The sequence below is a fragment of the Protopterus annectens genome, chromosome 13.part0 (genome assembly GCF_019279795.1).
Source record: "Protopterus annectens isolate FY-2018-M chromosome 13.part0, PAN1.0, whole genome shotgun sequence".
NCBI classification, from domain to species: Eukaryota; Metazoa; Chordata; order Ceratodontiformes; family Protopteridae; genus Protopterus; species Protopterus annectens.
This window is the reverse complement of record NC_056747.1, coordinates 32,136,054-32,150,175: the sequence shown is the minus strand read 5'-3', so window position 1 is coordinate 32,150,175 and position 14,122 is coordinate 32,136,054.

The following is a 14,122-nucleotide window of genomic DNA, read 5'->3' as shown; positions in this document are numbered from 1 at the left end:
TTTAGGAGATTCTTTGCCTGGAGATTTTTACGACAGTACAACATAGACTTTCCGCTGCCGATGAAAACGTATGGCTTCAAGTCCAACAGAGAACAGTCGAGAGGAAGAAGCACTACGAGGGGCAAGAGGAAATGGGAACAACCTCAAGAAAATCAGATGAGTATAAAAAAGGCATTCATGAACAACAAAAGAACTTAGTGTTGAATTTATGTAAATTTTTATTGAATGACTATCATTTATCTGTCTTATGTAAAGGGCTATCGTTTATCCCTACGAGTTACTCCTGCTATGCAGAAGTTATTTTGGACATTAAGATGTTTGCCAGAAATTTAAACTTGAAACTTTTGTATAAAGATAATGCAGACGGTAATAGCAAATGTGTAGGGTTTTCCAAACCCAGCTCTTTCATGCCTAATAGTAATGTTTTAGTCAATGCTTTTGAGAAATTGTGCATACGAGATATATATGAGGCTAATGTTAAACAGGGATTTAAGCCACACAATAATTTAAAGCAGAATATGACACGACAGGAAAGAGAAGCGTTATTAGAACTAGAAAGGAATGAACAAAGTATTGTGAGACCAGCAGACAAAGGGGGTCTCATAGTGGTGTTAGATAGAGATAGCTATAAAAATAGTATATCTGCCAGTCTAAAGAATGACTCTTCCTATGAAATAATAGGAGTTGAACAGGTATCAGGTTATATTTCAAGAGTACGTATGGTATTGGAAGGGCTATTTACAAATGGTATGATAGATGAGAAACTTTTGGAATATTTTTTGGTACATAAACCCACTATACCCATATTGCAAGGCCTTCCAAAAGTGCATAAATCAGTTGTCAACCCTCCAATGAGACCTATTGTCTCTAGCAGAGGTTGGTGTACTGAACCAGTCTCGATTTTCATAGAGAAACACTTGAGACCTGTTTTAGACAGCAATAAGTATGTTCTCAAAGACACAGAACACTTTTTAAGGGATTTATATGAGTTTGTTGAAGAGTATGATTCCAATATAATGTTTGTCACATTAGATGTCGTGTCCTTATTTACTGTCATTCCGAATGCAGTAGGATTGGCAGCAGTGAAGGACTTTTTAGAGGTGTATACGGAATATACACCAGAGAAGATACGTTTGTTACTCACATTGTTGGGGTTGGTTTTAGAGCATAATTTATTTCTATTTGATGAGCAGTTCTACAGGCAATGCAGCAGCGTAGCTATGGGCACATCTTGTGCCAATAGCTACGCCAATGCAGTCATGGTCAAATGGGAAGATTCATATATTTTGAAACGTCCTTATATTCATTTACTCCCTTTTTACCGTAGATTTGAAGATGATGTCTTTATTATGTGGGTAGGCAGTGAACAGCAGCTATCTGATTTTTTAGAATTTATAAACATGAGCACATCGTTTTTACAATTTACTCATAGGTCTTCAAAAAATAATGTGGATTTTTTGGATGTGGAGATAGTTAAATGTATTGAAGGTGGAGTATACACCAAACAATACAGGAAGGACTGCCATGTAAATCATTTATTGCATAGGAGCAGCGCGCATCCACCACATATTTTTAAAAATGTAATAACCAATCAAATGATGAGAGCCTCTAGGCTCAATGTGAGAGATGAGGACTTCAGCAAGGAAGTGGAGAAAGTGATGGTGTATTTGGGAGACAGGGGATACAATGATAATACTCTTAGGAAATATGTACCGCAAGCAGTAGGTAGGAGAAAAGATCAAGCCATGCCATATTTTTCAAGGAAGTTTAATCATGGAAGTGAAAGATAAGAGGCATCCACCAATTATAAACTTAGGATGTCCTTGAAATACACCGCTGATGTACACAAGTACACTGAAATAGTTAAGAAACATTGGCAAATTCTGCTGACTGATCATGAGGTAGCTGGCTTGGTGGACACAGTACCCAGATTTAGTTTCAGGAACAATAGATCTCTGAAGAGGAGACTCTGTTATCTGAGAGATGGGCAGATCAGCAATGGTAGAGGAGGGACAAGACCTTGTGGCAGTTGCAATTGGTGCCAGTATATAGACACTAGTGATCGCTTTTACCATCCAGATTTGGATCGAGATTTTCATTTTGACATTAGAGCTGACTGTCTGAGCCGACATGTAGTTTACTTAGCCAATTGCTGTGTATGTGCCAAATTCTATGTTGGGAAGACAGATAGGAGTTTAAAGGAACGCATCAGAGAGCATGTCTATAATATTAGGAAGGGTAATAAGGTGAATGCTTTAGCCAGACACGTTATGAATACTGATATGACCCACATTTTTAGATTCAGAGTCATAGCCCTGTTGCAGGAGAATATAAGAAGGGGAGATATCTGCAACAGGACAGAAAGTGTAGAAGCCATGTGGATAACTAAATTGATGGATACAGAAGGACATGGCCTAAATGAATGTATTCCCCTGAGACCAAAACTTAAAATGAGGCCTCTTCGCAGATAAAGTCATAGGTTTATATGTGTTTTTATATATGAAACTTTGATATATGAATTATTTATTTGTTTTTTGCAGGTTAGGAATTGTTTATTAAAATATATTATTTATTGATATATAATGTTTACATATTTATATGTATTTATTTAGGAAGGAATATAGTATTTTTTGTCATCGTAATTTTTATCACTGTCTTGTATAAATATTGTCTTTTACATCTAGTTAGTTAGAATATAATTCATGTTAGTATAGCTTTAAAGGATTTGCTTTAGTGATGCTTAGTCATATGACTTCAGACATGTGATATGCAGTGAGTATATAGGTGCGTCTGTTTTAAGTGCTTTGTTACACCTGAAGAAGCTAGATTGCGAAAGCGCTTGTGTTTTGCACTCAGTAAAGGCCTATCCTGGATTTTACAGCTGTCTGCGTCTCTGTTTTATTTTACATTATTCCACCAAAGGTGTTAGATCACATCTAGCTAACAAGTTAAACAGACACTCCCACATCAAATTGTATGCCTTAAAATACTTTTTAGTCATCAAGACATATACTAAAGGAAGACATCTCTTTTTGTCACCAAGGTTAAGAAATGCATGAACACTATATAACTGCCTACATAGTCTACCTTTTGTAAGGAATACTCCATCCATGAAACATATATTTGTATTACACAAGTCTTTGACATTTTCTTTTGTTGTAAACAGTAAAACATGTATATTTAACTGCAAATCTACCTTATGTTCCTGGATGAATTCAAATTCTTTTCATTTATAATCATCCAGACATACTGCACCTAAGGTTGTACATGGTTTACAGTTTGTTAAAGTTTTTCTCCTAACTCTGTTAACCTGTTGTAATAGTGATCGCCTAGTTGCAATGCAACAGTAGACTCAAAGGACGTGGTAGCAAGAATGTCATCAACAACTAAACACGGTGTGTTCCTGCAAGTACTAGCCATATCCTTCAATGTACTACATGCTTTGTACTTTTCAACTAACGTTGGATCTGACAGATGGTCATGAATAGTAGACTTCAGGAGAATTTCTTATCCACCTTTATCAACTGTTATAGCCCTACCCTTACATTTATCTGTTGTTTTCAAACGACAGCACCAATACTTACGGCTTTTTAGAACCTTCTCTAAATTATACAAATAGCCGTCAAAAACTAGCATATCTTTCTTTTTTTGGGGGGGATTTAACTGTGTAATAGTTACAACCTATTACACCAGGTCCAGCAAGAGTGCTACAAGCCATAGCTGCAGGTATGACTGCTGTATGCACACGTATTTGCCGGAAATGTTAATTTAAATACTGTGTTGTTATGTTTTATTTTATTTATGTTTTTAAGTATTTCACATGAATTATAAACAGTATTTATTTAATTAATTGATAGTTGTTGTATCTTTCGGCTTTTCCCGGTTAGGGGTCGCCACAGCAGAACTCCGGTCCACTAATGATTGGCAGTAGATTTTTATGTACCATGTTGCCAGCCCTGACGCACAACCTTCAACGAAGGTACACCCATTCACGCATGTCTCCACACAGAAGACGCTTTTGATGAGAATCGAACAGGACAACATCTTACTGTGAGGTGACAATGCTACCGCAGCACCACCACAGCAGTATTTAATTAATTGATAGTGAAGTTACAAAAGTGAATATACGTACACTTTTTATTTTATTTACGGGTATTGGTGTTATTTCATACATATTCATATTTACATTCGGACGTCATCATTTAATGTACCTAACAGGCAATGTGGCCAACTAAAACAGTTCGATGATATATTTTTCGCTGAAAGAACATTTCAACATTTAGTTGTTTTGGCGTTTTTTTGGCGTTTATGTGTCGATGTGAATACATTCGATTTATATAAATTTCCATTCACTTGATGTAGATCCTCTGATAACATATGGATTGATACCTAGTTGAGAAAGTTGTCTACTATGCCTGAGTGGAGAATAGTGTTGAAGGCCTTGTCCAGGTATTCAGTGTGCACTGTCTTCCCCTCATCCATGGCTTTAATCCAAATAGTATGCAACAACAAAAAAACTCGATCAAAAGAAACCCAACCACAGGAGAGCAGTAATATGTCCTTCAAAATTACTCAATACTGCAACAGTTCAAAGACCCAATGAACAGTGTCCCAAAAACGACTTTATTACAGTTCCAAAAATACAACAATGGATCAATGGATCAAGCGCTTTCATCCACCCAAAGTGGACTTCATCAGAATAAATTAACTAATTAATTTCACTATATTTATACATATTTTGGCACCAAGACCTTAATATATACTTAAAGAAAACAACACACAAAATATCAACTCTTATATAATATAAATAATATAAAAAATCAAATACATTTGTATTTTAATAAATAGTTCACATACTTTCTCATTCTATATAAAATAAAATAAGGTGACAATGTTTATTATATTGTTTTATGCCACTTGGTATGACATTATTATAAAGTGCCTTTAATCTGAGTTGATTTATGATTCATACAATACTTCCTATAATATACACAATATATAATATATAATAGTTCTCTTAAAATCAATTTGCTAATTTACTAATGAACCTAATAAATGCTTTAAAAATTTTTTTTTTATTTAAAATATTAATAATTTATAAATAATTTATAAAATATTTATAAATTAAAATATGCATATATGTATATAATACAACATGAATTTGAATAAATTGATAAAACCTTTAATAATTCATTAATAAAAATGGTTTTGAAGAAAACCTTTAATAATTCATCAAAAGAAATGGTTTTAAAGAAATGCCATCATTTAAGCCTGGGGGAGTCATGGCATCTGTTAGTATCTGCCATTTTTCTTCCTTCTCAGCTAAGTAAACCCCCAGATTACCTCCCCTCATATTATTAAAAACAATCTCAATGATGGCAAATCTAAATTGATGCCTATTATCAAATGCTAATATATGCCTATACAATGCATTAGTTCTATCTTCCTTCTTAATATCATATAAATGTGCATATATTCTTTTCTTGAACCTACGTTCTGTTTTTCCTATATAGTATCCGGGACATGTTACACACTTAGCTATATATACTACATTCTGTGTATTACAATTACCTCTCCCAAATTTAATTCTTGTTTTATTAATGTTCTCCAAATTTATATGGTCTACATCCATAATACAATGGCAGTACTTGCAATTTCCACATCTGTGTGTCCCATTATATCTTAAGGGTGTAACATACATCTTTTCTGACTTCTCCAAAATAGACTTAATATTTTGATCCATTTTAAGTACAAATATAGGGGCTTCACCAACTATTTTCTTAACTTCAGGTTCCAAGGAAAAAATGTTCCAATATTTCTTCATAATGTTCTTAATGTGAGTTGTTTGCGATGTATACTCTAAAATACATGCTTTCCTGTATTCACTTGTATTATCCTTTTCTATACTCTAAGTGGTTTGCCTAGGACTGGGAAGTATTTGTTACCCCATTCTTTAATAACTAAAGACTTAACATCTTTAATGAGTTGAATTGGGTACCCTTTATTAATAAATAAATTGCTTATAAATTCTATTTCATCCAGCATCTTGTCATAATTTGAACTCATTCGTGCAGCTCATATGCACTGACCTTTAAATATACTTTTTTTCGTCTTGTAAGGATGGTTGCTACTATAATCTAAATCATTATTAGAAAAAGTGTTTTTTCTATAAATCCGAGATTCAAATCCCTCCTTACCACTAGATATAAAAGTATCTAAATATGCCAGACCATCCTTATTAACATTATGTGTGAATTTCAAAAACTGACTAGTATTGCTTAGGTACCCCATAAAATCATCTATCAACTCTTCCCGACCATCCCATAAAATAAATATATCATCCAAATATATCAAAATCAAAAATCAAGAATTATTAAAGGTTTTATCAATTTATTCAAATTCATGTTGTATTATATACATATATGCATATTTTAATTTATAAATATTTTATAAATTATTTATAAATTATTAATATTTTTAATTTTTTTTTTAAATTTAAAGCATTTATTAGGTTCATTAGTAAATTAGCAAATTGATTTTAAGAGAACTATTATATATTATATATTGTGTATATTATAGGAAGTATTGTATGAATCATGAATCAACTCAGATTAAAGGCACTTTATGATAATGTCATACCAAGTGGCATAAAACAATATAATAAACATTGTCACCTTATTTTATTTTACATAGAATGAGAAAGTATGTGTAATATTTATTAAAATACAAATGTATTTGATTTTTTATATTATTTATATTATATAAGAGTTGATATTTTGTGTATTGTTTTCTTTAAGTATATATTAAGGTCTTGGCACCAAAATATGTATAAATATAGTGAAATTAATTAGTTAATTGATTCTGATGAAGTCCACTTTGGGTGGATGAAAGTGTTTGATCCATTGATCCATTGTTGTGTTTTTGGAACTGTAATAAAGTTGTTTTTGGGACACTGTTCATTGTGTCTTTGAACTGTTGCAGTATTGAGTAACTTTGAAGGACGTATTATTGCTCTCCTGTGGTTGGGTTTCTTTTCATCCATGGCTTTGGTGACTGTCTCAAAGAAGTTGACCAGATTTAACAAACATGACAGCCCCTTGGCAAAGCCAAACTGTGCGGGGTGTTTGGAGGTTGCCAATGTCCCTGTTAATGAGGTCCATGATAATCCATTCCATGGCCTTGCAGATCAGGCTAGTTAGGCTGAAGGGTCTATAATTTCCCAGATCAGCAGACACTCCACCTTTGTGTAAAGGGATGACAGTGGTTGTCCTACACTTGGCTGGGACAAAGCTGGTACTTTGGTTGAATAGAGTGCCTAATGGTGGTGCAAGTTCATTTTTGAGTTCATGTGGATTTTATAGGGTCCCATTAAGGCTTTATTTGTTGCCTTTGAGAGGGCAGTGATGACCTGTTTCACAGAAATAAGAGGAGGGGGGCAGATACTGGGGATGTCCTGATTTACTGATGGGGGGACAGAGGGGACAAGTTTTCACTGAATCTGTCAGCCAGCAGGTTGGCTATATCTACAGCATTTGTGTAGGTGGTGTCCTTGACCACCAGTTCTGAACAGATCTGGGTGCTTCCTTTGTGATTGCGGACATAGTTGAAGAAGGCCTTATGATTGTCTCTAGTAGATGTGGCCAATTTGGACTCGAAGTTGGCTTTAGAGGATTTCACTAGTGCGCTTACTTGCTTGTTCAGGCTAAGAAGAGATTGCTTCCAATTGGGCACCTGCTCATTCTTGGTTCTGGACAGCAATTTTATTTCCCTTTTGTTATATAGTTTTATTTACTGCAGATGTCCACCAGGCAGTTTTACTCTTCCTTGCGGAGGATAATTTTGTCCTGTCCTGATTCCATGCACTTATATAAGTGCTTGTATAGTACTTTGGTGCAGATTTGGACATTGGTACCAGTTCCAACAGAGGAGGAAGGGGGCTGTGAAGCTGTTTACACCATCCCTCAGGAGGTTGTAATCAGCTTTGGAGAAGTTTTTTTGTCTGACCCTAGCTAGAGAGGGGTCAGGAGAGATGTTGACCTAGAAAGTGACCTCTTTATGGCCAGATTTTACCAGGGAGGATGATTAGGGGTGCAGTGGTTACTCATGTTGGTTAATACCAAGTCCAAGATATTATCACCTCTTGTGGGAGGATCGACTACCTGTCTATATATATATATATATATATATATATATATATATATATATATATATATATATATATATATATATATATGAGATTCTTGTTTTTCCACATGGGGTTTGACTGTCACTTCAACAGTGACCATCATTTAGAGCCAAATTTCATACCACTGGATGACTACCACTGCCATGTCTATTCTTCCATAGCACACATTCACACACACACACACACACACACACACACACACACACACACACACACACACACACACACACACACACACTATCACCTATGGCCAACTTAACTGGTCAATCCATCCACTGCATCTCTTCGGAATGTGGATGGGAAACCATGCAAACAATGGGAGGACATGCAGACTTGGCACAGAAAGCACCCCATATGAGAATCGAACAGAGAAACCCCATCTGTGAGCAACAGTGCTATCTGCAGTGTGTATGTGTGTGTGTGTGGCATGTGTGTGTGTGTGTGTGTGTGTGTGTGTGTGTGTGTGTGTGTGTGTGTGTGTGTGTGCGGTATGTGTGTCCACGTGTACTTATGTGATGAGAGTCCCAACTGCCGTCTGTACTGGTAGTGTTATGGGAACAGCTTTTTTTTGTTTAAGATGCAGGTTAGAGCTAGGGGCAGAGTTATCATGTGACCAAAGATATAAATCCACTCCAACAAATAAATGCACATGGTGGAGGTATAGCTTTATAACAGTGCTTACCCACCTGTCCAGAACAAACTATCTGTCAACGTTAAACAGTGCAACACAATGTCTTTCAAAAGGATAACTGATTGTGTATTCAAAAATTCATCACTGGTATGAATGGCCTGGCCCTTCTTGAAAAGGGAGGAAAGGCTTAAGGTGGGTACTGGCAAAGCTGAAATGTCCTTGCAGCTCAATTGATTTGCAACTCTTATGAGCCTATGACATATAACTAAGTCACATGCTTGTATAGAAGCAGAGTTAGTGGGCATAACATGCTTAGGTCTGCTTTCCTGGTGACTCTTGGGTGACCTGCATGGAGTTGCAGTATATGGAAGTGCAGAGGGAGTACATGCTGTTTTGTCTGCACTGAAGGCTGAAATTGTTTACAGTGTGTTAAGAAGACTTGGACAAAAGATATATGTATGGTATTTTTATAGACAGTATGTGCAATGGTGAGTGCATTTCACGACCATACAAAAAATATATCAGTCTAAATACTTTAATGTACTTTTTGCTTTTGTGTTTCAGGCCATGTTGAGCTGCGTGCTTCTGTAAGCTTAACCCAACTCATACATTTAGAGGTTTTGGTTCTTGCAGGGGAAGTACACAATTAAAATGAATGTTTTTCCTCTCATGCCAACTTCAGTTTCTCAACTCTCCTCTTGGGCAGCTGATATTTGTAGTTCCCCAAATTTTCACTGAAATTAATTTTTCACTTGTGTTCCAAGTGTGTTACAAGCCTATAAATAGAGCACTTACAATTGTATATGTAGCATTATTAACATTTTCAGCAGATATCAATCTCCAATCAAAATTCAGTTTCTTAAAGTCTGTCACATTAACTAAAATATTGACTAATTATATAAAAAATAGTGACATAATTCTCAGTTTGTGGTAAGAGAAGCCTGAGTCAATTGGTTTGCATGTGAATTATTCTAAAATTGCTACTGTCATCCTTGGCTATCTGTTAAGTGTTTTTGATCTTGGACATACTGGATTAAACAATGGGTACCAGCAGAAGTGAAAATGGTCATGTCCAATGTGATGAGGTGCCTAACTGCATTCGTTTCTGGCTTGATATTAACTTTCATTTCAGTGAATGGCAGATTTAAATGCTGAGCTTTTTGAAATGTTATGCATTTCAATGTATTTATCTCAGTGTGTTAACCAGTGTAATCCATTCATGCATTCATTACAAAGTAGTAAAGTCAGATATTGTCTGTCAAGCCAAGGCTTGGCTTGTTTGAGGTGGGTATGTGTTTTATGAAAAAAAATGTCACTTTCTACAGAATTCTGCTCAGTTGTGGAACTCACAGTCATAAGGAAAGGTTGGACAAGAAGTTAGTGCACCTTTTGTTATTAAATTACTATTTAAGAATTTTACTTCTTGTGTTTGGTGACAGCAGGATCATAAATGACTGTCATGATTTGCTATAGGTGACTTGAACTTTGGAGTAAGTGTTACATGTGAGTTAGAGTTAGGGTGGGTGATGAGTGAAGGATGGGAGTTGTGTCTTTGTGTGCAAGTTTGTGTATTTTAAGGTAAGGGTTATGTGAGGAGATAGATGTAGTGTTGTTTGTGTGTGTTTATGAATGTTTGTATATGTGAATCTGTCTTATGTAGTGGCAGTTATAGTGCAGGGTTGGGGTTGGGGGATAGGGCAGCAGTGGGGTTAGAGATACTTCCTGCCCTCTTTACTAATGGGTGCTAACACTAACCCTAATGCTACCCTTCCTCAAGCCTAACTGTACAACTTAATGTAATTAAAACCTTTCTATAACAGTACCACTGTTCATACAAATTTCAGGCTAGTGTTATGGAGGGTACTTTTACTACTGGGAGAAGAAGTAGCGTTCCTCTTTCAATATTTTTGTTTTCTTTTTTTCTCGCTGTTGTATATGATCAAGTTGATTTTGCCAGTGTACTACATTTGACATTAGGGCGGTCATACAAAAAAGATCAATGTGTCTACATAGGCGTGTAAGTGAGTGTGTATGCATGTGTTTGAGTATATGTGTGTTTATGTGTCTGTACGTACATATATATATATATATATATATATATGGGTCTAGGACACTTACCCGAAACGATTTTCCACCAAATCACTAATGGGTGGACACAGTTGCACAAAAGTGCTGTTTATCGAAGCAGCATTTTCACGAGTTTGTGTTGTGCTGGTCGTACTACAGTGCGGGTAAGGGAAAGTTCCCTTTTCCCCACTGTAGTGCGACCTTGGAGTGAGAATATTAAAGTAGGGCGTGTGGGGGATGCAGTCCCCTACATGGGGGGTGCAGGTTGGCTTGCCCCCCTGCATAAACATGGATTTAGTGGGGTTTTTTTCAGGAACATACTTTAACGAAAGTGCTTTTTCGATAAAAGCACTTTCGTTAAAGTGTGTTCGATGATAGTGGATTTGGGATGTTGCACTTTCATTCAACAGTCCTAGATCTATATATATATATATATATATATATATATATATATATATATATATATATATATATAAACCAACAAAAAGCAGCACATATACTATAGCCAGGGCAGACAAAATATCCACTTGCAAACTATGACACTTCAAAAATCTCAACTGCAACTTCACGTATATAAAATATTTATTAAACCAATAAAAAATATTGATTAAAAACCGTCCATGTGGAGCAATAACTGGATAAGCGCTTTCCAGTTACATCAACAACCCTTCCTCAGATCCTTCTTTCCACCATTTGTTCCTCCTTTTTAAAAAGGAATAATCTACCAATGAAGCAAGATCTTCCCGACCAACTCCCATATGTACTCCAATCACAGACGTCTCCTCAGCCTCTGTCCCTTTAGTGCCGGCTTCATGGGAAATGCTGTATTCAGATCTGGTGATCTATGGGCTCTAAGTTTACCAATCCATTGCATTTCTTCTTGCTTCAGTCTATTGTTTAAATCCTCACCTCTTTCCAATGCATATATAATCTGTGAAACTATGTCCAGCATTGTCCCTTATAGGGACTCAAAGTCATTCAGCCTAATATCGCTGATGTGTTTGGATAGTCTCTCCTTCATCTGCCTTACTGTTTTGCCCACGTAGTAACTCTTACATAATGAGCATGTTGCCAAGTAAACAATATTCTTCGTAGTGCAATCGGCATAAAGGTTACTCACATATTCGACTCTGGTTACTAGGTGAAAAAAGCTGTTTGCTGTGCATACATATTCACACATAGTGCACCTTCTGCAAGGAAAGGTCCCATTTCTTTGAGATTTAACACAGGGAACAGAAATGTTATCCTTGCACAAAATCTGTTTGAGATTCTTTGCATTTCTGAAAACAAACTACGGGACATCTCCAACTATTCCCTTAAGTTCTTCATTTGATGAGAGTACTTTCCAGTTGACCTTAATGATGTTGCATAGCTTGCCAGTATCAACTGTATGTGTCAAGGTCATTCTTAACTCTCACTCCTTGTGTCTTCCATGCTGGTCCTCCTCTTGTACCCTCTTAAGATATGGCTTGCCCTTACCATCTCTTTCACACCTCATACTTTGTTCCATTGACTTCACCTCTCCCTTCCTATAACCTCTTTCCATGAGATGGCTTGACATATCATTCATTGCTGTTTCACATGCCAGATCATTAGAATGTATCCTTGACATTCTTAAAAACTGTCCCCTCATCATGTTACTATTGGTATAGCCTGGATGCATACTTTTTCTTGGTAGAATATTGTTTTTCCGGCATTCCTTCCTGAACATGCATGTGTCAAAATTCCCATAATCATCCTGTAATTCTCACATCCAGAAAATCTATGAGTGTAACTGTACACCAAAGTAAAACTCAAAAAGGTTGTACTTTCTTCCAAGTAGATGTTAAAGTTGTTCAATTTTGTGGTCTCTCCTTCCCACAGAATATAAATATCATCCACAAACCTTAAACAGTTACTCCATGGATTGTCATACTGTATTATTCTCTCTTCCCAGTGCGCCAACACTATATTTGCATAGCTGTTGACACAAGGTGTCCCCATGGCTACCCCACACAGCTGGATGTATAAATTCCCATCAAATGTAAACATATTTATGAGGATGATTTCCATTAGACCACATATAACTGCAACTTTCTTTTCTTCATACATATTTTCCTTTCATAAAAAATCCTTCAGAGCTATTAAACCATATTCATTGGGAATGCTGGTAAACAAATTCTTAATATCCATGCTGGCCATTATATACTTTCTCCCATCACTTCTATTATTAACATGTTGGTGTAGCCTCTCAATAAATTGTTTGGTATCGCTCAATACTCCCGGAGCCCTCTCCAAAGCTTCCTTAATGTGGTGCTCCACATATATCGAGGCAAGCTCAGTAATCCAACCTGCCCCAGCTACTATTAGTCACATAGGTGGTTTACATGGATCCTTATGTATCTTAGGTAGGCACTTAAAAACAGGGACAAGCGGGTTATCTACTTGCAAATAATCACATAGTTCTTTTGTAGTCAACCCTTGTTCTTCATATCTTTCTATACGTAACTTTACTCTCGTAGTGACGTCATCCAGTTCCCTTCTACTGATCTTCCTATAAGAGGTCACACCCTGTAGGAGTCTTAATACTTCTTCCTTATATTTGTCAGTATCCATTCAAACGATGCCACCCCCTTTATCCACTGGCCTTATCACCAGATCTATGTTATTTTACAGCTCTTTCAAAGAAGGTCTTTCCTTTGTTGTGATATTATAGGACTTCTTCTTATTCAGTAATCTCCTGTTCACATACATTAATAAATGTGTCCACCACTGCATTATTTTGGGGTACAAAAGTACTCAGTTTTTTGAACAAATCCAATTCTGTTACTTTGTTATCTTTATATATATTCCTAAGCATAATATCACGTCCAAGTAACTTCAGACTCAATATTGCTTCACTGTTGTCAGTCCGTCTCATGGGTATAAACTTCAACCCTTTATTAAGTACGCTAACATGTGCTGCATGCAAGGTGAAAGACGATAGATTAAAAAGCAAAGATTCACCGTTATCACCTTTTGCCATCCTTCCGCGCACGACCTCCTCCTCTTTCTTCCTCTGCTCATTGATCTCATTTCTTTCCTGTTCCTTTTTTCTCTTGTACGAAGTGGAAATAATGGAAAAACTGAACCTTGCGCTCCATCCTTCGGTCTTGCATCAGAATTACTAGTCTCACCTGTTTGAGTATTTCGCCCTTTTTCCAACGGGCTCACTATTCCCAGAGATTCACTAGTTTCTTGTCCGACTTCCTTAAGAAAGG